This window comes from Strix aluco, chromosome 15 (genome assembly GCF_031877795.1).
Source record: "Strix aluco isolate bStrAlu1 chromosome 15, bStrAlu1.hap1, whole genome shotgun sequence".
Taxonomy (NCBI): Eukaryota; Metazoa; Chordata; class Aves; order Strigiformes; family Strigidae; genus Strix; species Strix aluco.
In genome coordinates, this window is record NC_133945.1 from 2137423 (window position 1) to 2160050 (window position 22628).

Sequence of the window (22628 nt, forward strand, 5' to 3'; positions counted from 1 at the left end):
GATTTTATGTTGTCCTGGAGAGCTTGCAGAGCACTGGGGAAAGGCAGGCAGAGAATTCCCTGCTAGCACCTTCTCTGTGCCTGGGAAGCAGAAGTGTTCACATTGCTTCGCAGAATCGCTTTTGTGCAGAAAACAGTAACACTTGTTCAGAACAAAAGAAAGAACAGAGCCCCAGATTTGCTGTTGTCCTGGAGAGCTTGCAGAGCACTGGGGAAAGGCAGGCAGAGAATTCCCTGCTAGCACCTTCTCTGTGCCTGGGAAGCAGAAGTGTTCACATTGCTTCGCAGAATCGCTTTTGTGCAGAAAACCCTAACACTTGTTCAGAACAAAATAAAGCACAGAGCCCCAGATTTGATGTTGTCCTGGAGAGCTTGCAGAGCACTGGGGAAAGGCAGGCAGAGAATTCCCTGCTAGCAACTTCTCTGTGTCTGGGAAGCAGAAGTGTTCACATTGCTTCGCAGAATCGCTTTTCTGCAGAAAACACTAACACTTGTTCAGAACGAAAGAAAGCACAGAGCCCCAGATTTTCTGTTGTCCTGGAGAGCTTGCAGAGCACTGGGGAAAGGCATGCAGAGAATTCCCTGCTAGCACCTTCTCTGTGCCTGGGAAGCAGAAGTGTTCACATTGCTTCGCAGAATCGCTTTTGTGCAGAAAACACTAACACTTGTTCAGAATGAAAGAAAGCACAGAGCCCCAGATTTGCTGTTGCCCTGGAGAGCTTGCAGAGCACTGGGGAAAGGCAGGCAGAGAATTCCCTGCTAGCACCTTCTCTGTGTCTGGGAAGCAGAAGTGTTCACATTGCTTCGCAGAATCGCTTTTCTGCAGAAACCACTAACACTTGTTCAGAACGAAAGAAAGCACAGAGCCCCAGATTTTCTGTTGTCCTGGAGAGCTTGCAGAGCACTGGGGAAAGGCAGGCAGAGAATTCCCTGCTAGCACCTTCTCTGTGCCTGGGAAGCAGAAGTGTTCACATTGCTTCGCAGAATCGCTTTTGTGCAGAAAACACTAACACTTGTTCAGAACAAAAGAAAGCACAGAGCCCCAGATTTTCTGTTGCCCTGGAGAGCATGCAGAGCACTGGGGAAAGGCAGGCAGGGAATTCCCTGCTAGCACCTTCTCTGTGCCTGCGAAGCAGAAGTGTTCACATTGCTTCGCAGAATCGCTTTTGTGCAGAAAACACTAACACCTGTTCAGAACGAAAGAAAGCACAGAGCCCCAGATTTTCTGTTCTCCTGGAGAGCTTGCAGAGCACTGGGGAAAGGCAGGCAGAGAATTCCCTGCTAGCACCTTCTCTGTGCCTGGGAAGCAGAAGTGTTCACATTGCTTCGCAGAATCGCTTTTGTGCAGAAAACAGTAACACTTGTTCAGAACAAAAGAAAGAACAGAGCCCCAGATTTGCTGTTGTCCTGGAGAGCTTGCAGAGCACTGGGGAAAGGCAGGCAGAGAAGTCCCTGCTAGCACCTTCTCTGTGCCTGGGAAGCAGAAGTGTTCACATTGCTTCGCAGAATCGCTTTTGTGCAGAAAACACTAACACTTGTTCAGAACAAAATAAAGCACAGAGCCCCAGATTTGATGTTGTCCTGGAGAGCTTGCAGAGCACTGGGGAAAGGCAGGCAGAGAATTCCCTGCTAGCACCTTCTCTGTGTCTGGGAAGCAGAAGTGTTCACATTGCTTTGCAGAATCGCTTTTCTGCAGAAAACACTAACACTTGTTCAGAACAAAAGAAAGCACAGAGCCCCAGATTTTCTGTTGTCCTGGAGAGCTTGCAGAGCACTGGGGAAAGGCAGGCAGAGAATTCCCTGCTAGCACCTTCTCTGTGCCTGGGAAGCAGAAGTGTTCACATTGCTTCGCAGAATTGCTTTTGTGCAGAAAACACTAACACCTGTTCAGAACGAAATAAAGCACAGAGCCCCAGATTTGCTGTTGTCCTGGAGAGCTTGCAGAGCACTGGGGAAAGGCAGGCAGAGAATTCCCTGCTAGCACCTTCTCTGTGCCTGGGAAGCAGAAGTGTTCACATTGCTTCGCAGAATCGCTTTTGTGCAGAAACAGTAACACTTGTTCAGAACAAAAGAAAGAACAGAGACGCAGATTTGCTGTTGTCCTGGAGAGCTTGCAGAGCACTGGGGAAAGGCAGGCAGAGAATTCCCTGCTAGCAACTTCTCTGTGTCTGGGAAGCAGAAGTGTTCACATTGCTTCGCAGAATCGCTTTTCTGCAGAAAACACTAACACTTGTTCAGAACGAAAGAAAGCACAGAGCCCCACATTTTATGTTGTCCTGGAGAGCTTGCAGAGCACTGGGGAAAGGCAGGCAGAGAATTCCCTGCTAGCACCTTCTCTGGGCCTGGGAAGCAGAAGTGTTCACATTGCTTCGCAAAATCGCTTTTCTGCAGAAAACACTAACACTTGTTCAGAACAAAATATAGCACAGAGCCCCAGATTTGCTGTTGTCCTGGAGAGCTTGCAGAGCAGTGGGGAAAGGCAGGCAGAGAATTCCCTGCTAGCACCTTCTCTGTGTCTGCACAGCAGAAGTGTTCACATTGCTTCGCAGAATCGCTTTCCTGTAGAAAACAATAACACTTGTTCAGAACAAAATAAAGCACAGAGCCCCAGATTTTATGTTGTCCTGGAGAGCTTGCAGAGCACTGGGGAAAGGCAGGCAGAGAATTCCCTGCTAGCAACTTCTCTGTGTCTGGGAAGCAGAAGTGTTCACATTGCTTCGCAGAATCGCTTTTCTGCAGAAACCACTAACACTTGTTCAGAACGAAAGAAAGCACAGAGCCCCAGATTTTATGTTGTCCTGGAGAGCTTGCAGAGCACTGGGGAAAGGCAGGCAGAGAATTCCCTGCTAGCACCTTCTCTGGGCCTGGGAAGCAGAAGTGTTCACATTGCTTCGCAGAATCGCTTTTGTGCAGAAAACAGTAACACTTGTTCAGAATGAAAGAAAGCACAGAGCCCCAGATTTGATGTTGTCCTGGAGAGCTTGCAGAGCACTGGGGAAAGGCATGCAGAGAATTCCCTGCTAGCACCTTCTCTGTGCCTGGGAAGCAGAAGTGTTCACATTGCTTCGCAGAATCGCTTTTGTGCAGAAAACACTAACACTTGTTCAGAATGAAAGAAAGCACAGAGCCCCAGATTTGCTGTTGCCCTGGAGAGCTTGCAGAGCACTGGGGAAAGGCAGGCAGAGAATTCCCTGCTAGCACCTTCTCTGTGCCTGGGAAGCAGAAGTGTTCACATTGCTTCGCAGAATCGCTTTTCTGCAGAAACCACTAACACTTGTTCAGAACGAAAGAAAGCACAGAGCCCCAGATTTTCTGTTGTCCTGGAGAGCTTGCAGAGCACTGGGGAAAGGCAGGCAGAGAATTTCCTGCTAGCACCTTCTCTGTGCCTGGGAAGCAGAAGTGTTCACATTGCTTCGCAGAATCGCTTTTGTGCAGAAACAGTAACACTTGTTCAGAACAAAAGAAAGAACAGAGACGCAGATTTGCTGTTGTCCTGGAGAGCTTGCAGAGCACTGGGGAAAGGCAGGCAGAGAATTCCCTGCTAGCAACTTCTCTGTGTCTGGGAAGCAGAAGTGTTCACATTGCTTCGCAGAATCGCTTTTCTGCAGAAAACACTAACACTTGTTCAGAACGAAAGAAAGCACAGAGCCCCACATTTTATGTTGTCCTGGAGAGCTTGCAGAGCACTGGGGAAAGGCAGGCAGAGAATTCCCTGCTAGCACCTTCTCTGGGCCTGGGAAGCAGAAGTGTTCACATTGCTTCGCAAAATCGCTTTTCTGCAGAAAACACTAACACTTGTTCAGAACAAAATATAGCACAGAGCCCCAGATTTGCTGTTGTCCTGGAGAGCTTGCAGAGCAGTGGGGAAAGGCAGGCAGAGAATTCCCTGCTAGCACCTTCTCTGTGTCTGCACAGCAGAAGTGTTCACATTGCTTCGCAGAATCGCTTTCCTGTAGAAAACAATAACACTTGTTCAGAACAAAATAAAGCACAGAGCCCCAGATTTTATGTTGTCCTGGAGAGCTTGCAGAGCACTGGGGAAAGGCAGGCAGAGAATTCCCTGCTAGCAACTTCTCTGTGTCTGGGAAGCAGAAGTGTTCACATTGCTTCGCAGAATCGCTTTTCTGCAGAAACCACTAACACTTGTTCAGAACGAAAGAAAGCACAGAGCCCCAGATTTTATGTTGTCCTGGAGAGCTTGCAGAGCACTGGGGAAAGGCAGGCAGAGAATTCCCTGCTAGCACCTTCTCTGGGCCTGGGAAGCAGAAGTGTTCACATTGCTTCGCAGAATCGCTTTTGTGCAGAAAACAGTAACACTTGTTCAGAATGAAAGAAAGCACAGAGCCCCAGATTTGATGTTGTCCTGGAGAGCTTGCAGAGCACTGGGGAAAGGCATGCAGAGAATTCCCTGCTAGCACCTTCTCTGTGCCTGGGAAGCAGAAGTGTTCACATTGCTTCGCAGAATCGCTTTTGTGCAGAAAACACTAACACTTGTTCAGAATGAAAGAAAGCACAGAGCCCCAGATTTGCTGTTGCCCTGGAGAGCTTGCAGAGCACTGGGGAAAGGCAGGCAGAGAATTCCCTGCTAGCACCTTCTCTGTGTCTGGGAAGCAGAAGTGTTCACATTGCTTCGCAGAATCGCTTTTCTGCAGAAACCACTAACACTTGTTCAGAACGAAAGAAAGCACAGAGCCCCAGATTTTCTGTTGTCCTGGAGAGCTTGCAGAGCACTGGGGAAAGGCAGGCAGAGAATTCCCTGCTAGCACCTTCTCTGTGCCTGGGAAGCAGAAGTGTTCACATTGCTTCGCAGAATCGCTTTTGTGCAGAAAACAGTAACACTTGTTCAGAACAAAAGAAAGAACAGAGCCCCAGATATGCTGTTGTCCTGGAGAGCTTGCAGAGCACTGGGGAAAGGCAGGCAGAGAATTCCCTGCTAGCACCTTCTCTGTGCCTGGGAAGCAGAAGTGTTCACATTGCTTCGCAGAATCGCTTTTGTGCAGAAAACACTAACACTTGTTCAGAACAAAATAAAGCACAGAGCCCCAGATTTGATGTTGTCCTGGAGAGCTTGCAGAGCACTGGGGAAAGGCAGGCAGAGAATTCCCTGCTAGCACCTTCTCTGTGCCTGGGAAGCAGAAGTGTTCACATTGCTTCGCAGAATCGCTTTTGTGCAGAAAACACTAACACTTGTTCAGAACAAAAGAAAGCACAGAGCCCCAGATTTTCTGTTGCCCTGGAGAGCATGCAGAGCACTGGGGAAAGGCAGGCAGGGAATTCCCTGCTAGCACCTTCTCTGTGCCTGCGAAGCAGAAGTGTTCACATTGCTTCGCAGAATCGCTTTTGTGCAGAAAACACTAACACCTGTTCAGAACGAAAGAAAGCACAGAGCCCCAGATTTTCTGTTCTCCTGGAGAGCTTGCAGAGCACTGGGGAAAGGCAGGCAGAGAATTCCCTGCTAGCACCTTCTCTGTGCCTGGGAAGCAGAAGTGTTCACATTGCTTCGCAGAATCGCTTTTGTGCAGAAAACAGTAACACTTGTTCAGAACAAAAGAAAGAACAGAGCCCCAGATTTGCTGTTGTCCTGGAGAGCTTGCAGAGCACTGGGGAAAGGCAGGCAGAGAAGTCCCTGCTAGCACCTTCTCTGTGCCTGGGAAGCAGAAGTGTTCACATTGCTTCGCAGAATCGCTTTTGTGCAGAAAACACTAACACTTGTTCAGAACAAAATAAAGCACAGAGCCCCAGATTTGATGTTGTCCTGGAGAGCTTGCAGAGCACTGGGGAAAGGCAGGCAGAGAATTCCCTGCTAGCACCTTCTCTGTGTCTGGGAAGCAGAAGTGTTCACATTGCTTTGCAGAATCGCTTTTCTGCAGAAAACACTAACACTTGTTCAGAACAAAAGAAAGCACAGAGCCCCAGATTTTCTGTTGTCCTGGAGAGCTTGCAGAGCACTGGGGAAAGGCAGGCAGAGAATTCCCTGCTAGCACCTTCTCTGTGCCTGGGAAGCAGAAGTGTTCACATTGCTTCGCAGAATTGCTTTTGTGCAGAAAACACTAACACCTGTTCAGAACGAAATAAAGCACAGAGCCCCAGATTTGCTGTTGTCCTGGAGAGCTTGCAGAGCACTGGGGAAAGGCAGGCAGAGAATTCCCTGCTAGCACCTTCTCTGTGCCTGGGAAGCAGAAGTGTTCACATTGCTTCGCAGAATCGCTTTTGTGCAGAAACAGTAACACTTGTTCAGAACAAAAGAAAGAACAGAGACGCAGATTTGCTGTTGTCCTGGAGAGCTTGCAGAGCACTGGGGAAAGGCAGGCAGAGAATTCCCTGCTAGCAACTTCTCTGTGTCTGGGAAGCAGAAGTGTTCACATTGCTTCGCAGAATCGCTTTTCTGCAGAAAACACTAACACTTGTTCAGAACGAAAGAAAGCACAGAGCCCCACATTTTATGTTGTCCTGGAGAGCTTGCAGAGCACTGGGGAAAGGCAGGCAGAGAATTCCCTGCTAGCACCTTCTCTGGGCCTGGGAAGCAGAAGTGTTCACATTGCTTCGCAAAATCGCTTTTCTGCAGAAAACACTAACACTTGTTCAGAACAAAATATAGCACAGAGCCCCAGATTTGCTGTTGTCCTGGAGAGCTTGCAGAGCAGTGGGGAAAGGCAGGCAGAGAATTCCCTGCTAGCACCTTCTCTGTGTCTGCACAGCAGAAGTGTTCACATTGCTTCGCAGAATCGCTTTCCTGTAGAAAACAATAACACTTGTTCAGAACAAAATAAAGCACAGAGCCCCAGATTTTATGTTGTCCTGGAGAGCTTGCAGAGCACTGGGGAAAGGCAGGCAGAGAATTCCCTGCTAGCAACTTCTCTGTGTCTGGGAAGCAGAAGTGTTCACATTGCTTCGCAGAATCGCTTTTCTGCAGAAACCACTAACACTTGTTCAGAACGAAAGAAAGCACAGAGCCCCAGATTTTATGTTGTCCTGGAGAGCTTGCAGAGCACTGGGGAAAGGCAGGCAGAGAATTCCCTGCTAGCACCTTCTCTGGGCCTGGGAAGCAGAAGTGTTCACATTGCTTCGCAGAATCGCTTTTGTGCAGAAAACAGTAACACTTGTTCAGAATGAAAGAAAGCACAGAGCCCCAGATTTGATGTTGTCCTGGAGAGCTTGCAGAGCACTGGGGAAAGGCAGGCAGAGAATTCCCTGCTAGCACCTTCTCTGTGCCTGCGAAGCAGAAGTGTTCACATTGCTTCGCAGAATCGCTTTTCTGCAGAAAACACTAACACTTGTTCAGAACGAAAGAAAGCACAGAGCCCCAGATTTTATGTTGTCCTGGAGAGCTTGCAGAGCACTGGGGAAAGGCAGGCAGAGAATTTCCTGCTAGCACCTTCTCTGTGCCTGGGAAGCAGAAGTGTTCACATTCTTTCGCAGAGTCGCTTTTGTGCAGAAAACCATAACACTTGTTCAGAACAAAAGAAAGCACAGAGCCCCAGATTTGCTGTTGTCTTGGAGAGCTTGCAGAGCACTGGGGAAAGGCAGGCAGGGAATTCCCTGCTAGCACCTTCTCTGTGTCTGGGAAGCAGAAGTGTTCACATTGCTTCGCAGAATCGCTTTTCTGCAGAAAACACTAACACCTGTTCAGAACGAAAGAAAGCACAGAGCCCCAGATTTTATGTTGTTCTGGAGAGCTTGCAGAGCACTGGGGAAAGGCAGGCAGAGAATTCCCTGCTAGCACCTTCTCTGTGCCTGGGAAGCAGAAGTGTTCACATTGCTTCGCAGAATCGCTTTTGTGCAGAAAACAGTAACACTTGTTCAGAACAAAAGAAAGAACAGAGCCCCAGATTTGCTGTTGTCCTGGAGAGCTTGCAGAGCAGTGGGGAAAGGCAGGCAGAGAATTCCCTGCTAGCACCTTCTCTGTGCCTGGGAAGCAGAAGTGTTCACATTGCTTTGCAGAATCGCTTTTCTGCAGAAAACACTAACACTTGTTCAGAACGAAAGAAAGCACAGAGCCCCAGATTTTATGTTGTCCTGGAGAGCTTGCAGAGCACTGGGGAAAGGCAGGCAGAGAATTCCCTGCTAGCACCTTCTCTGGGCCTGGGAAGCAGAAGTGTTCACATTCTTTCGCAGAATCGCTTTTGTGCAGAAAACCCTAACACTTGTTCAGAACGAAAGAAAGCACAGAGCCCCAGATTTGCTGTTCTCCTGGAGAGCTTGCAGAGCACTGGGGAAAGGCAGGCAGAGAATTCCCTGCTAGCACCTTCTCTGTGCCTGGGAAGCAGTAGTGTTCACATTGCTTCGCAGAATCGCTTTTGTGCAGAAAACAGTAACACTTGTTCAGAACAAAAGAAAGAACAGAGCCCCAGATTTGCTGTTGTCCTGGAGAGCTTGCAGAGCACTGGGGAAAGGCAGGCAGAGAATTCCCTGCTAGCACCTTCTCTGTGCCTGGGAAGCAGAAGTGTTCACATTGCTTCGCAGAATCGCTTTTGTGCAGAAAACACTAACACTTGTTCAGAACAAAATAAAGCACAGAGCCCCAGATTTGATGTTGTCCTGGAGAGCTTGCAGAGCACTGGGGAAAGGCAGGCAGAGAATTCCCTGCTAGCACCTTCTCTGTGCCTGCGAAGCAGAAGTGTTCACATTGCTTCGCAGAATCGCTTTTGTGCAGAAAACACTAACACTTGTTCAGAACAAAAGAAAGCACAGAGCCCCAGATTTGCTGTTGTCCTGGAGAGCTTGCAGAGCACTGGGGAAAGGCAGGCAGAGAATTCCCTGCTAGCACCTTCTCTGTGCCTGGGAAGCAGAAGTGTTCACATTGCTTCGCAGAATCGCTTTTGTGCAGAAACAGTAACACTTGTTCAGAACAAAAGAAAGAACAGAGACGCAGATTTGATGTTGTCCTGGAGAGCTTGCAGAGCACTGGGGAAAGGCAGGCAGAGAATTCCCTGCTAGCAACTTCTCTGTGTCTGGGAAGCAGAAGTGTTCACATTGCTTCGCAGAATCGCTTTTGTGCAGAAAACACTAACACTTGTTCAGAACGAAAGAAAGCACAGAGCCCCAGATTTTCTGTTGTCCTGGAGAGCTTGCAGAGCACTGGGGAAAGGCAGGCAGAGAATTCCCTGCTAGCACCTTCTCTGGGCCTGGGAAGCAGAAGTGTTCACATTGCTTCGCAGAATCGCTTTTGTGCAGAAAACAGTAACACTTGTTCAGAATGAAAGAAAGCACAGAGCCCCAGATTTGATGTTGTCCTGGAGAGCTTGCAGAGCACTGGGGAAAGGCAGGCAGAGAATTCCCTGCTAGCACCTTCTCTGTGCCTGCGAAGCAGAAGTGTTCACATTGCTTCGCAGAATCGCTTTTCTGCAGAAAACACTAACACTTGTTCAGAACGAAAGAAAGCACAGAGCCCCAGATTTTATGTTGTCCTGGAGAGCTTGCAGAGCACTGGGGAAAGGCAGGCAGAGAATTTCCTGCTAGCACCTTCTCTGTGCCTGGGAAGCAGAAGTGTTCACATTCTTTCGCAGAGTCGCTTTTGTGCAGAAAACCATAACACTTGTTCAGAATAAAAGAAAGCACAGAGCCCCAGATTTGCTGTTGTCTTGGAGAGCTTGCAGAGCACTGGGGAAAGGCAGGCAGGGAATTCCCTGCTAGCACCTTCTCTGTGTCTGGGAAGCAGAAGTGTTCACATTGCTTCGCAGAATCGCTTTTCTGCAGAAAACACTAACACCTGTTCAGAACGAAAGAAAGCACAGAGCCCCAGATTTTATGTTGTTCTGGAGAGCTTGCAGAGCACTGGGGAAAGGCAGGCAGAGAATTCCCTGCTAGCACCTTCTCTGTGCCTGGGAAGCAGAAGTGTTCACATTGCTTCGCAGAATCGCTTTTGTGCAGAAAACAGTAACACTTGTTCAGAACAAAAGAAAGAACAGAGCCCCAGATTTGCTGTTGTCCTGGAGAGCTTGCAGAGCAGTGGGGAAAGGCAGGCAGAGAATTCCCTGCTAGCACCTTCTCTGTGCCTGGGAAGCAGAAGTGTTCACATTGCTTTGCAGAATCGCTTTTCTGCAGAAAACACTAACACTTGTTCAGAACGAAAGAAAGCACAGAGCCCCAGATTTTATGTTGTCCTGGAGAGCTTGCAGAGCACTGGGGAAAGGCAGGCAGAGAATTCCCTGCTAGCACCTTCTCTGGGCCTGGGAAGCAGAAGTGTTCACATTCTTTCGCAGAATCGCTTTTGTGCAGAAAACACTAACACTTGTTCAGAACGAAAGAAAGCACAGAGCCCCAGATTTGCTGTTCTCCTGGAGAGCTTGCAGAGCACTGGGGAAAGGCAGGCAGAGAATTCCCTGCTAGCACCTTCTCTGTGCCTGGGAAGCAGTAGTGTTCACATTGCTTCGCAGAATCGCTTTTGTGCAGAAAACAGTAACACTTGTTCAGAACAAAAGAAAGAACAGAGCCCCAGATTTGCTGTTGTCCTGGAGAGCTTGCAGAGCACTGGGGAAAGGCAGGCAGAGAATTCCCTGCTAGCACCTTCTCTGTGCCTGGGAAGCAGAAGTGTTCACATTGCTTCGCAGAATCGCTTTTGTGCAGAAAACACTAACACTTGTTCAGAACAAAATAAAGCACAGAGCCCCAGATTTGATGTTGTCCTGGAGAGCTTGCAGAGCACTGGGGAAAGGCAGGCAGAGAATTCCCTGCTAGCACCTTCTCTGTGCCTGCGAAGCAGAAGTGTTCACATTGCTTCGCAGAATCGCTTTTGTGCAGAAAACACTAACACTTGTTCAGAACAAAAGAAAGCACAGAGCCCCAGATTTGCTGTTGTCCTGGAGAGCTTGCAGAGCACTGGGGAAAGGCAGGCAGAGAATTCCCTGCTAGCACCTTCTCTGTGCCTGGGAAGCAGAAGTGTTCACATTGCTTCGCAGAATCGCTTTTGTGCAGAAACAGTAACACTTGTTCAGAACAAAAGAAAGAACAGAGACGCAGATTTGATGTTGTCCTGGAGAGCTTGCAGAGCACTGGGGAAAGGCAGGCAGAGAATTCCCTGCTAGCAACTTCTCTGTGTCTGGGAAGCAGAAGTGTTCACATTGCTTCGCAGAATCGCTTTTGTGCAGAAAACACTAACACTTGTTCAGAACGAAAGAAAGCACAGAGCCCCAGATTTTCTGTTGTCCTGGAGAGCTTGCAGAGCACTGGGGAAAGGCAGGCAGAGAATTCCCTGCTAGCACCTTCTCTGTGCCTGGGAAGCAGAAGTGTTCACATTGCTTCGCAGAATCGCTTTTGTGCAGAAAACACTAACACTTGTTCAGAATGAAAGAAAGCACAGAGCCCCAGATTTGCTGTTGCACTGGAGAGCTTGCAGAGCACTGGGGAAAGGCAGGCAGAGAATTCCCTGCTAGCACCTTCTCTGTGTCTGGGAAGCAGAAGTGTTCACATTGCTTCGCAGAATCGCTTTTCTGCAGAAAACACTAACACTTGTTCAGAACAAAAGAAAGCACAGAGCCCCAGATTTGCTGTTGTCCTGGAGAGCTTGCAGAGCACTGGGGAAAGGCAGGCAGAGAATTCCCTGCTAGCACCTTCTCTGTGCCTGCGAAGCAGAAGTGTTCACATTGCTTCGCAGAATCGCTTTTGTGCAGAAAACAGTAACACTTGTTCAGAACAAAATAAAGCACCGAGCCCCAGATTTGAAGTTGCCGTCGAGAGCTTGCAGAGCACTGGGGAAAGGCAGGCAGAGAATTCCCTGCTAGCACCTTCTCTGTGTCTGGGAAGCAGAAGTGTTCACATTGCTTCGCAGAATCGCTTTTCTGCAGAAAACACTAACACTTGTTCAGAAGGAAAGAAAGCACAGAGCCCCAGATTTTATGTTGTCCTGGAGAGCTTGCAGAGCACTGGGGAAAGGCAGGCAGAGAATTCCCTGCTAGCACCTTCTCTGTGCCTGCGAAGCAGAAGTGTTCACATTGCTTCGCAGAATCGCTTTTGTGCAGAAAACACTAACACTTGTTCAGAACAAAAGAAAGCACAGAGCCCCAGATTTGCTGTTGTCCTGGAGAGCTTGCAGAGCACTGGGGAAAGGCAGGCAGAGAATTCCCTGCTAGCACCTTCTCTGTGCCTGGGAAGCAGAAGTGTTCACATTGCTTCGCAGAATCGCTTTTCTGTAGAAAACACTAACACTTCTTCAGAACAAAATAAAGCACAGAGCCCCAGATTTGCTGTTGTCCTGGAGAGCTTGCAGAGCACTGGGGAAAGGCAGGCAGAGAATTCCCTGCTAGCACCTTCTCTGTGCCTGGGAAGCAGAAGTGTTCACATTGCTTCGCAGAATCGCTTTTGTGCAGAAAACCCTAACACTTGTTCAGAACGAAAGAAAGCACAGAGCCCCAGAACTGCTGTTGTCCTGGAGAGCTTGCAGAGCACTGGGGAAAGGCAGGCAGAGAATTCCCTGCTAGCACCTTCTCTGTGCCTGGGAAGCAGAAGTGTTCACATTGCTTCGCAGAATCGCTTTTGTGCAGAAAACAGTAACACTTGTTCAGAACAAAAGAAAGAACAGAGCCCCAGATTTGCTGTTGTCCTGGAGAGCTTGCAGAGCAGTGGGGAAAGGCAGGCAGAGAATTCCCTGCTAGCACCTTCTCTGTGTCTGGGAAGCAGAAGTGTTCACATTGCTTCGCAGAATCGCTTTTGTGCAGAAAACACTAACACTTGTTCAGAATGAAAGAAAGCACAGAGCCCCAGATTTGCTGTTGCCCTGGAGAGCTTGCAGAGCACTGGGGAAAGGCAGGCAGAGAATTCCCTGCTAGCACCTTCTCTGTGCCTGCGAAGCAGAAGTGTTCACATTGCTTCGCAGAATCGCTTTTGTGCAGAAAACAGTAACACTTGTTCAGAACAAAAGAAAGAACAGAGCCCCAGATTTGCTGTTGTCCTGGAGAGCTTGCAGAGCACTGGGGAAAGGCAGGCAGAGAAGTCCCTGCTAGCACCTTCTCTGTGCCTGCGAAGCAGAAGTGTTCACATTGCTTCGCAGAATCGCTTTTGTGCAGAAAACAGTAACACTTGTTCAGAACAAAATAAAGCACAGAGCCCCAGATTTGATGTTGTCCTGGAGAGCTTGCAGAGCACTGGGGAAAGGCAGGCAGAGAATTCCCTGCTAGCACCTTCTCTGTGCCTGCGAAGCAGAAGTGTTCACATTGCTTCGCAGAATCGCTTTTGTGCAGAAAACACTAACACTTGTTCAGAACAAAAGAAAGCACAGAGCCCCAGATTTGCTGTTGTCCTGGAGAGCTTGCAGAGCACTGGGGAAAGGCAGGCAGAGAATTCCCTGCTAGCACCTTCTCTGTGCCTGGGAAGCAGAAGTGTTCACATTGCTTCGCAGAATCGCTTTTCTGTAGAAAACACTAACACTTCTTCAGAACAAAATAAAGCACAGAGCCCCAGATTTGCTGTTGTCCTGGAGAGCTTGCAGAGCACTGGGGAAAGGCAGGCAGAGAATTCCCTGCTAGCACGTTCTCTGTGCCTGGGAAGCAGAAGTGTTCACATTGCTTCGCAGAATCGCTTTTGTGCAGAAAACCCTAACACTTGTTCAGAACGAAAGAAAGCACAGAGCCCCAGAACTGCTGTTGTCCTGGAGAGCTTGCAGAGCACTGGGGAAAGGCAGGCAGAGAATTCCCTGCTAGCACCTTCTCTGTGCCTGGGAAGCAGAAGTGTTCACATTGCTTCGCAGAATCGCTTTTGTGCAGAAAACAGTAACACTTGTTCAGAACAAAAGAAAGAACAGAGCCCCAGATTTGCTGTTGCCCTGGAGAGCTTGCAGAGCACTGGGGAAAGGCAGGCAGAGAATTCCCTGCTAGCACCTTCTCTGTGTCTGGGAAGCAGAAGTGTTCACATTGCTTCGCAGAATCGCTTTTCTGCAGAAAACACTAACACTTGTTCAGAACGAAAGAAAGCACAGAGCCCCAGATTTTATGTTGTCCTGGAGAGCTTGCAGAGCACTGGGGAAAGGCAGGCAGAGAATTTCCTGCTAGCACCTTCACTGTGCCTGGGAAGCAGAAGTGTTCACATTGCTTCGCAGAATCGCTTTTGTGCAGAAAACCCTAACACTTGTTCAGAACAAAAGAAAGCACAGAGCCCCAGATTTTCTGTTGCCCTGGAGAGCATGCACAGCACTGGGGAAAGGCAGGCAGGGAATTCCCTGCTAGCACCTTCTCTGTGCCTGCGAAGCAGAAGTGTTCACATTGCTTTGCAGAATCGCTTTTGTGCAGAAAACACTAACACCTGTTCAGAACGAAAGAAAGCACAGAGCCCCAGATTTGCTGTTGTCCTGGAGAGCTTGCAGAGCACTGGGGAAAGGCAGGCAGAGAATTCCCTGCTAGCACCTTCTCTGTGCCTGGGAAGCAGAAGTGTTCACATTGCTTCGCAGAATCGCTTTTGTGCAGATAACAGTAACACTTGTTCAGAAGGAAAGAAAGCACAGAGCCCCAGATTTGAAGTTGCCGTCGAGAGCTTGCAGAGCACTGGGGAAAGGCAGGCAGAGAATTCCCTGCTAGCACCTTCTCTGTGTCTGGGAAGCAGAAGTGTTCACATTGCTTCGCAGAATCGCTTTTGTGCAGAAAACACTAACACTTGTTCAGAACAAAAGAAAGAACAGAGCCCCAGATTTGCTGTTGTCCTGGAGAGCTTGCAGAGCACTGGGGAAAGGCAGGCAGAGAATTCCCTACTAGCACCTTCTCTGTGCCTGGGAAGCAGAAGTGTTCACATTGCTTCGCAGAATCGCTTTTGTGTAGAAAACACTAACACTTGTTCAGAACGAAAGAAAGCACAGAGCCCCAGATTTGCTGTTGTCCTGGAGAGCTTGCAGAGCACTGGGGAAAGGCAGGCAGAGAATTCCCTGCTAGCACCTTCTCTGTGCCTGGGAAGCAGAAGTGTTCACATTGCTTCGCAGAATCGCTTTTGTGCAAAAAACACTAAAAATTTTCAGAACGAAAGAAAGCACAGAGCCCCACATTTTATGTTGTCCTGGAGAGCTTGCAGAGCACTGGGGAAAGGCAGGCAGAGAATTCCCTGCTAGCACCTTCTCTGGGCCTGGGAAGCAGAAGTGTTCACATTGCTTCGCAAAATCGCTTTTGTGCAGAAAACACTAACACTTGTTCAGAACTTAATAAAGCACAGAGCCCCAGATTTGCTGTTGTCCTGGAGAGCTTGCAGAGCACTGGGGAAAGGCAGGCAGAGAATTCCCTGCTAGCACCTTCTCTGTGTCTGCACAGCAGAAGTGTTCACATTGCTTCGCAGAATCGCTTTCCTGTAGAAAACAATAACACTTGTTCAGAACAAAATAAAGCACAGAGCCCCAGATTTTATGTTGTCCTGGAGAGCTTGCAGAGCACTGGGGAAAGTCAGGCAGAGAATTCCCTGCTAGCACGTTCTCTGTGCCTGGGAAGCAGAAGTGTTCACATTGCTTCGCAGAATCGCTTTTGTGAATAAAACACAAACACTTGTTCAGAACAAAATAAAGCACCGAGCCCCAGATTTGCTGTTGTCCTGGAGAGCTTGCAGAGCACTGGGGAAAGGCAGGCAGAGAATTCCCTGCTAGCACCTTCTCTGTGCCTGGGAAGCAGAAGTGTTCACATTGCTTCGCAGAATCGCTTTTGTGCAGAAAACAGTAACACTTGTTCAGAATGAAAGAAAGCACAGAGCCCCAGATTTGATGTTGTCCTGGAGAGCTTGCAGAGCACTGGGGACAGGCAGGCAGAGAATTCCCTGCTAGCACCTTCTCTGTGCCTGGGAAGCAGAAGTGTTCACATTGCTTCGCAGAATCGCTTTTCTGTAGAAAACACTAACACTTCTTCAGAACAAAATAAAGCACCGAGCCCCAGATTTGCTGTTGTCCTGGAGAGCTTGCAGAGCACTGGGGAAAGGCAGGCAGAGAATTCCCTGCTAGCACGTTCTCTGTGCCTGGGAAGCAGAAGTGTTCACATTGCTTCGCAGAATCGCTTTTGTGCAGAAAACACTAACACTTGTTCAGAACGAAAGAAAGCACAGAGCCCCAGAACTGCTGTTGTCCTGGAGAGCTTGCAGAGCACTGGGGAAAGGCAGGCAGAGAATTCCCTGCTAGCACCTTCTCTGTGCCTGGGAAGCAGAAGTGTTCACATTGCTTCGCAGAATCGCTTTTGTGCAGAAAACAGTAACACTTGTTCAGAACAAAAGAAAGAACAGAGCCCCAGATTTGCTGTTGTCCTGGAGAGCTTGCAGAGCAGTGGGGAAAGGCAGGCAGAGAATTCCCTGCTAGCACCTTCTCTGTGCCTGGGAAGCAGAAGTGTTCACATTGCTTCGCAGAATCGCTTTTGTGCAGAAAACACTAACACTTGTTCAGAATGAAAGAAAGCACAGAGCCCCAGATTTGCTGTTGCCCTGGAGAGCTTGCAGAGCACTGGGGAAAGGCAGGCAGAGAATTCCCTGCTAGCACCTTCTCTGTGTCTGGGAAGCAGAAGTGTTCACATTGCTTCGCAGAATCGCTTTTGTGCAGAAAACCCTAACACTTGTTCAGAACAAAAGAAAGCACAGAGCCCCAGATTTTCTGTTGCCCTGGAGAGCATGCAGAGCACTGGGGAAAGGCAGGCAGGGAATTCCCTGCTAGCACCTTCTCTGTGCCTGCGAAGCAGAAGTGTTCACATTGCTTCGCAGAATCGCTTTTGTGCAGAAAACACTAACACCTGTTCAGAACGAAAGAAAGCACAGAGCCCCAGATTTTCTGTTCTCCTGGAGAGCTTGCAGAGCACTGGGGAAAGGCAGGCAGAGAATTCCCTGCTAGCACCTTCTCTGTGCCTGGGAAGCAGAAGTGTTCACATTGCTTCGCAGAATCGCTTTTGTGCAGAAAACAGTAACACTTGTTCAGAACAAAAGAAAGAACAGAGCCCCAGATTTGCTGTTGTCCTGGAGAGCTTGCAGAGCACTGGGGAAAGGCAGGCAGAGAATTCCCTGCTAGCACCTTCTCTGTGCCTGGGAAGCAGAAGTGTTCACATTGCTTCGCAGAATCGCTTTTGTGCAGAAAACACTAACACTTGTTCAGAACAAAATAAAGCACAGAGCCCCAGATTTGATGTTGTCCTGGAGAGCTTGCAGAGCACTGGGGAAAGGCAGGCAGAGAATTCCCTGCTAGCACCTTCTCTGTGCCTGGGAAGCAGAAGTGTTCACATTGCTTCGCAGAATCGCTTTTGTGCAGAAAACACTAACACTTGTTCAGAACGAAAGAAAGCACAGAGCCCCAGATTTGCTGTTGTCCTGGAGAGCTTGCAGAGCACTGGGGAAAGGCAGGCAGAGAATTCCCTGCTAGCACCTTCTCTGTGCCTGGGAAGCAGAAGTGTTCACATTGCTTCGCAGAATCGCTTTTGTGCAGAAACAGTAACACTTGTTCAGAACGAAAGAAAGCACAGAGCCCCAGATTTTATGTTGTCCTGGAGAGCTTGCAGAGCACTGGGGAAAGGCAGGCAGAGAATTTCCTGCTAGCACCTTCTCTGTGCCTGGGAAGCAGAAGTGTTCACATTGCTTCGCAGAATCGCTTTTGTGCAGAAAACCCTAACACTTGTTCAGAACAAAAGAAAGCACAGAGCCCCAGATTTTCTGTTGCCCTGGAGAGCATGCACAGCACTGGGGAAAGGCAGGCAGGGAATTCCCTGCTAGCACCTTCTCTGTGCCTGCGAAGCAGAAGTGTTCACATTGCTTTGCAGAATCGCTTTTGTGCAGAAAACACTAACACCTGTTCAGAACGAAAGAAAGCACAGAGCCCCAGATTTGCTGTTGTCCTGGAGAGCTTGCAGAGCACTGGGGAAAGGCAGGCAGAGAATTCCCTGCTAGCACCTTCTCTGTGCCTGGGAAGCAGAAGTGTTCACATTGCTTCGCAGAATCGCTTTTGTGCAGAAAATAGTAACACTTGTTCAGAACAAAAGAAAGCACCGAGCCCCAGATTTGAAGTTGCCGTCGAGAGCTTGCAGAGCACTGGGGAAAGGCAGGCAGAGAATTCCCTGCTAGCACCTTCTCTGTGTCTGGGAAGCAGAAGTGTTCACATTGCTTCGCAGAATCGCTTTTGTGCAGAAAACAGTAACACTTGTTCAGAACAAAAGAAAGAACAGAGCCCCAGATTTGCTGTTGTCCTGGAGAGCTTGCAGAGCACTGGGGAAAGGCAGGCAGAGAATTCCCTACTAGCACCTTCTCTGTGCCTGGGAAGCAGAAGTGTTCACATTGCTTCGCAGAATCGCTTTTGTGCAAAAAACACTAAAAATTTTCAGAACGAAAGAAAGCACAGAGCCCCACATTTTATGTTGTCCTGGAGAGCTTGCAGAGCACTGGGGAAAGGCAGGCAGAGAATTCCCTGCTAGCACCTTCTCTGTGCCTGGGAAGCAGAAGTGTTCACATTGCTTCGCAAAATCGCTTTTGTGCAGAAAACACTAACACTTGTTCAGAACTTAATAAAGCACAGAGCCCCAGATTTGCTGTTGTCCTGGAGAGCTTGCAGAGCACTGGGGAAAGGCAGGCAGAGAATTCCCTGCTAGCACCTTCTCTGTGTCTGCACAGCAGAAGTGTTCACATTGCTTCGCAGAATCGCTTTCCTGTAGAAAACAATAACACTTGTTCAGAACAAAATAAAGCACAGAGCCCCAGATTTTATGTTGTCCTGGAGAGCTTGCAGAGCACTGGGGAAAGTCAGGCAGAGAATTCCCTGCTAGCACGTTCTCTGTGCCTGGGAAGCAGAAGTGTTCACATTGCTTCGCAGAATCGCTTTTGTGAATAAAACACAAACACTTGTTCAGAACAAAATAAAGCACCGAGCCCCAGATTTGCTGTTGTCCTGGAGAGCTTGCAGAGCACTGGGGAAAGGCAGGCAGAGAATTCCCTGCTAGCACCTTCTCTGTGCCTGGGAAGCAGAAGTGTTCACATTGCTTCGCAGAATCGCTTTTGTGCAGAAAACAGGAACACTTGTTCAGAATGAAAGAAAGCACAGAGCCCCAGATTTGATGTTGTCCTGGAGAGCTTGCAGAGCACTGGGGACAGGCAGGCAGAGAATTCCCTGCTAGCACCTTCTCTGTGCCTGGGAAGCAGAAGTGTTCACATTGCTTCGCAGAATCGCTTTTCTGTAGAAAACACTAACACTTCTTCAGAACAAAATAAAGCACCGAGCCCCAGATTTGCTGTTGTCCTGGAGAGCTTGCAGAGCACTGGGGAAAGGCAGGCAGAGAATTCCCTGCTAGCACGTTCTCTGTGCCTGGGAAGCAGAAGTGTTCACATTGCTTCGCAGAATCGCTTTTGTGCAGAAAACACTAACACTTGTTCAGAACGAAAGAAAGCACAGAGCCCCAGAACTGCTGTTGTCCTGGAGACCTTGCAGAGCACTGGGGAAAGGCAGGCAGAGAATTCCCTGCTAGCACCTTCTCTGTGCCTGGGAAGCAGAAGTGTTCACATTGCTTCGCAGAATCGCTTTTGTGCAGAAAACAGTAACACTTGTTCAGAACAAAAGAAAGAACAGAGCCCCAGATTTGCTGTTGTCCTGGAGAGCTTGCAGAGCAGTGGGGAAAGGCAGGCAGAGAATTCCCTGCTAGCACCTTCTCTGTGCCTGGGAAGCAGAAGTGTTCACATTGCTTCGCAGAATCGCTTTTGTGCAGAAAACACTAACACTTGTTCAGAATGAAAGAAAGAACAGAGCCCCAGATTTGCTGTTGTCCTGGAGAGCTTGCAGAGCACTGGGGAAAGGCAGGCAGAGAATTCCCTGCTAGCACCTTCTCTGTGCCTGGGAAGCAGAAGTGTTCACATTGCTTCGCAGAATCGCTTTTGTGCAGAAAACACTAACACTTGTTCAGAACAAAATAAAGCACAGAGCCCCAGATTTGATGTTGTCCTGGAGAGCTTGCAGAGCACTGGGGAAAGGCAGGCAGAGAATTCCCTGCTAGCACCTTCTCTGTGCCTGGGAAGCAGAAGTGTTCACATTGCTTCGCAGAATCGCTTTTGTGCAGAAAACACTAACACTTGTTCAGAACAAAAGAAAGCACAGAGCCCCAGATTTGCTGTTGTCCTGGAGAGCTTGCAGAGCACTGGGGAAAGGCAGGCAGAGAATTCCCTGCTAGCACCTTCTCTGTGCCTGGGAAGCAGAAGTGTTCACATTGCTTCGCAGAATCGCTTTTGTGCAGAAAACCCTAACACTTGTTCAGAACAAAAGAAAGAACAGAGACGCAGATTTGATGTTGTCCTGGAGAGCTTGCAGAGCACTGGGGAAAGGCAGGCAGAGAATTCCCTGCTAGCAACTTCTCTGTGTCTGGGAAGCAGAAGTGTTCACATTGCTTCGCAGAATCGCTTTTGTGAATAAAACACTAACACTTGTTCAGAACGAAAGAAAGCACAGAGCCCCAGATTTGCTGTTGTCCTGGAGAGCTTGCAGAGCACTGGGGAAAGGCAGGCAGAGAATTCCCTGCTAGCACCTTCTCTGTGCCTGGGAAGCAGAAGTGTTCACATTGCTTCGCAGAATCGCTTTTGTGCAGAAAACACTAACACTTGTTCAGAACAAAATAAAGCACCGTGCCCCAGATTTGAAGTTGCCGTCGAGAGCTTGCAGAGCACTGGGGAAAGGCAGGCAGAGAATTCCCTGCTAGCACCTTCTCTGTGTCTGGGAAGCAGAAGTGTTCACATTGCTTCGCAGAAACGCTTTTCTGTAGAAAACACTAACACTTGTTCAGAACGAAAGAAAGCACAGAGCCCCAGATTTGCTGTTGTCCTGGAGAGCTTGCAGAGCACTGGGGAAAGGCAGGCAGAGAATTCCCTACTAGCACCTTCTCTGTGCCTGGGAAGCAGAAGTGTTCACATTGCTTCGCAGAATCGCTTTTCTGTAGAAAACACTAACACTTGTTCAGAACGAAAGAAAGCACAGAGCCCCAGATTTGCTGTTGTCCTGGAGAGCTTGCAGAGCACTGGGGAAAGGCAGGCAGAGAATTCCCTGCTAGCACCTTCTCTGTGCCTGGGAAGCAGAATTGTTCCCATTGCTTCGCAGAATCGCTTTTGTGCAAAAAACACTAAAACTTTTTCAGAACGAAAGAAAGCACAGAGCCCCACATTTTATGTTGTCCTGGAGAGCTTGCAGAGCACTGGGGAAAGGCAGGCAGAGAATTCCCTGCTAGCACGTTCTCTGTGCCTGGGAAGCAGAAGTGTTCACATTGCTTCGCAGAATCGCTTTTGTGAATAAAACACTAACACTTGTTCAGAACAAAATAAAGCACCGAGCCCCAGATTTGGTGTTGTCCTGGAGAGCTTGCAGAGCACTGGGGAAAGGCAGGCAGAGAATTCCCTGCTAGCACCTTCTCTGTGCCTGGGAAGCAGAAGTGTTCACATTGCTTCGCAGAATCGCTTTTGTGCAGAAAACACTAACACTTGTTCAGAACAAAAGAAAGAACAGAGCCCCAGATTTGCTGTTGTCCTGGAGAGCTTGCAGAGCAGTGGGGAAAGGCAGGCAGAGAATTCCCTGCTAGTACCTTCTCTGTGCCTGGGAAGCAGAAGTGTTCACATTGCTTCGCAGAATCGCTTTTGTGCAGAAACAGTAACACTTGTTCAGAACAAAAGAAAGAACAGAGACGCAGATTTGATGTTGTCCTGGAGAGCTTGCAGACAACTGGGGAAAGGCAGGCAGAGAATTCCCTGCTAGCAACTTCTCTGTGTCTGGGAAGCAGAAGTGTTCACATTGCTTCGCAGAATCGCTTTTCTGCAGAAAACACTAACACTTGTTCAGAACGAAAGAAAGCACAGAGCACCAGATTCTATGTTGTCCTGGAGAGCTTGCAGAGCACTGGGGAAAGGCAGGCAGAGAATTCCCTGCTAGCACCTTCTCTGGGCCTGGGAAGCAGAAGTGTTCACATTGCTTCGCAGAATCGCTTTTGTGCAGAAAACACTAACACTTGTTCAGAATGAAAGAAAGCACAGAGCCCCAGATTTGATGTTGTCCTGGAGAGCTTGCAGAGCACTGGGGAAAGGCAGGCAGAGAATTCCCTGCTAGCACCTTCTCTGTGTCTGGGAAGCAGAAGTGTTCACATTGCTTCGCAGAATCGCTTTTCTGCAGAAAACACTAACACTTGTTCAGAACGAAAGAAAGCACAGAGCCCCAGATTTTCTGTTGTCCTGGAGAGCTTGCAGAGCACTGGGGAAAGGCAGGCAGAGAATTCCCTGCTAGCAACTTCTCTGTGCCTGGGAAGCAGAAGTGTTCACATTCTTTCGCAGAGTCGCTTTTGTGCAGAAAACCATAACACTTGTTCAGAACGAAAGAAAGCACAGAGTCCCAGATTTGCTGTTGTCTTGGAGAGCTTGCAGAGCACTGGGGAAAGGCAGGCAGGGAATTCCCTGCTAGCACCTTCTCTGTGTCTGGGAAGCAGAAGTGTTCACATTGCTTCTCAGAATCGCTTTTGTGCAGAAAACAGTAACACTTGTTCAGAACAAAAGAAAGAACAGAGCCCCAGATTTGCTGTTGTCCTGGAGAGCTTGCAGAGCAGTGGGGAAAGGCAGGCAGAGAATTCCCTGCTAGCACCTTCTCTGTGCCTGGGAAGCAGAAGTGTTCACATTGCTTCGCAGAATCGCTTTTCTGCAGAAAACACTAACACTTGTTCAGAACGAAAGAAAGCACAGAGCCCCACATTTTATGTTGTCCTG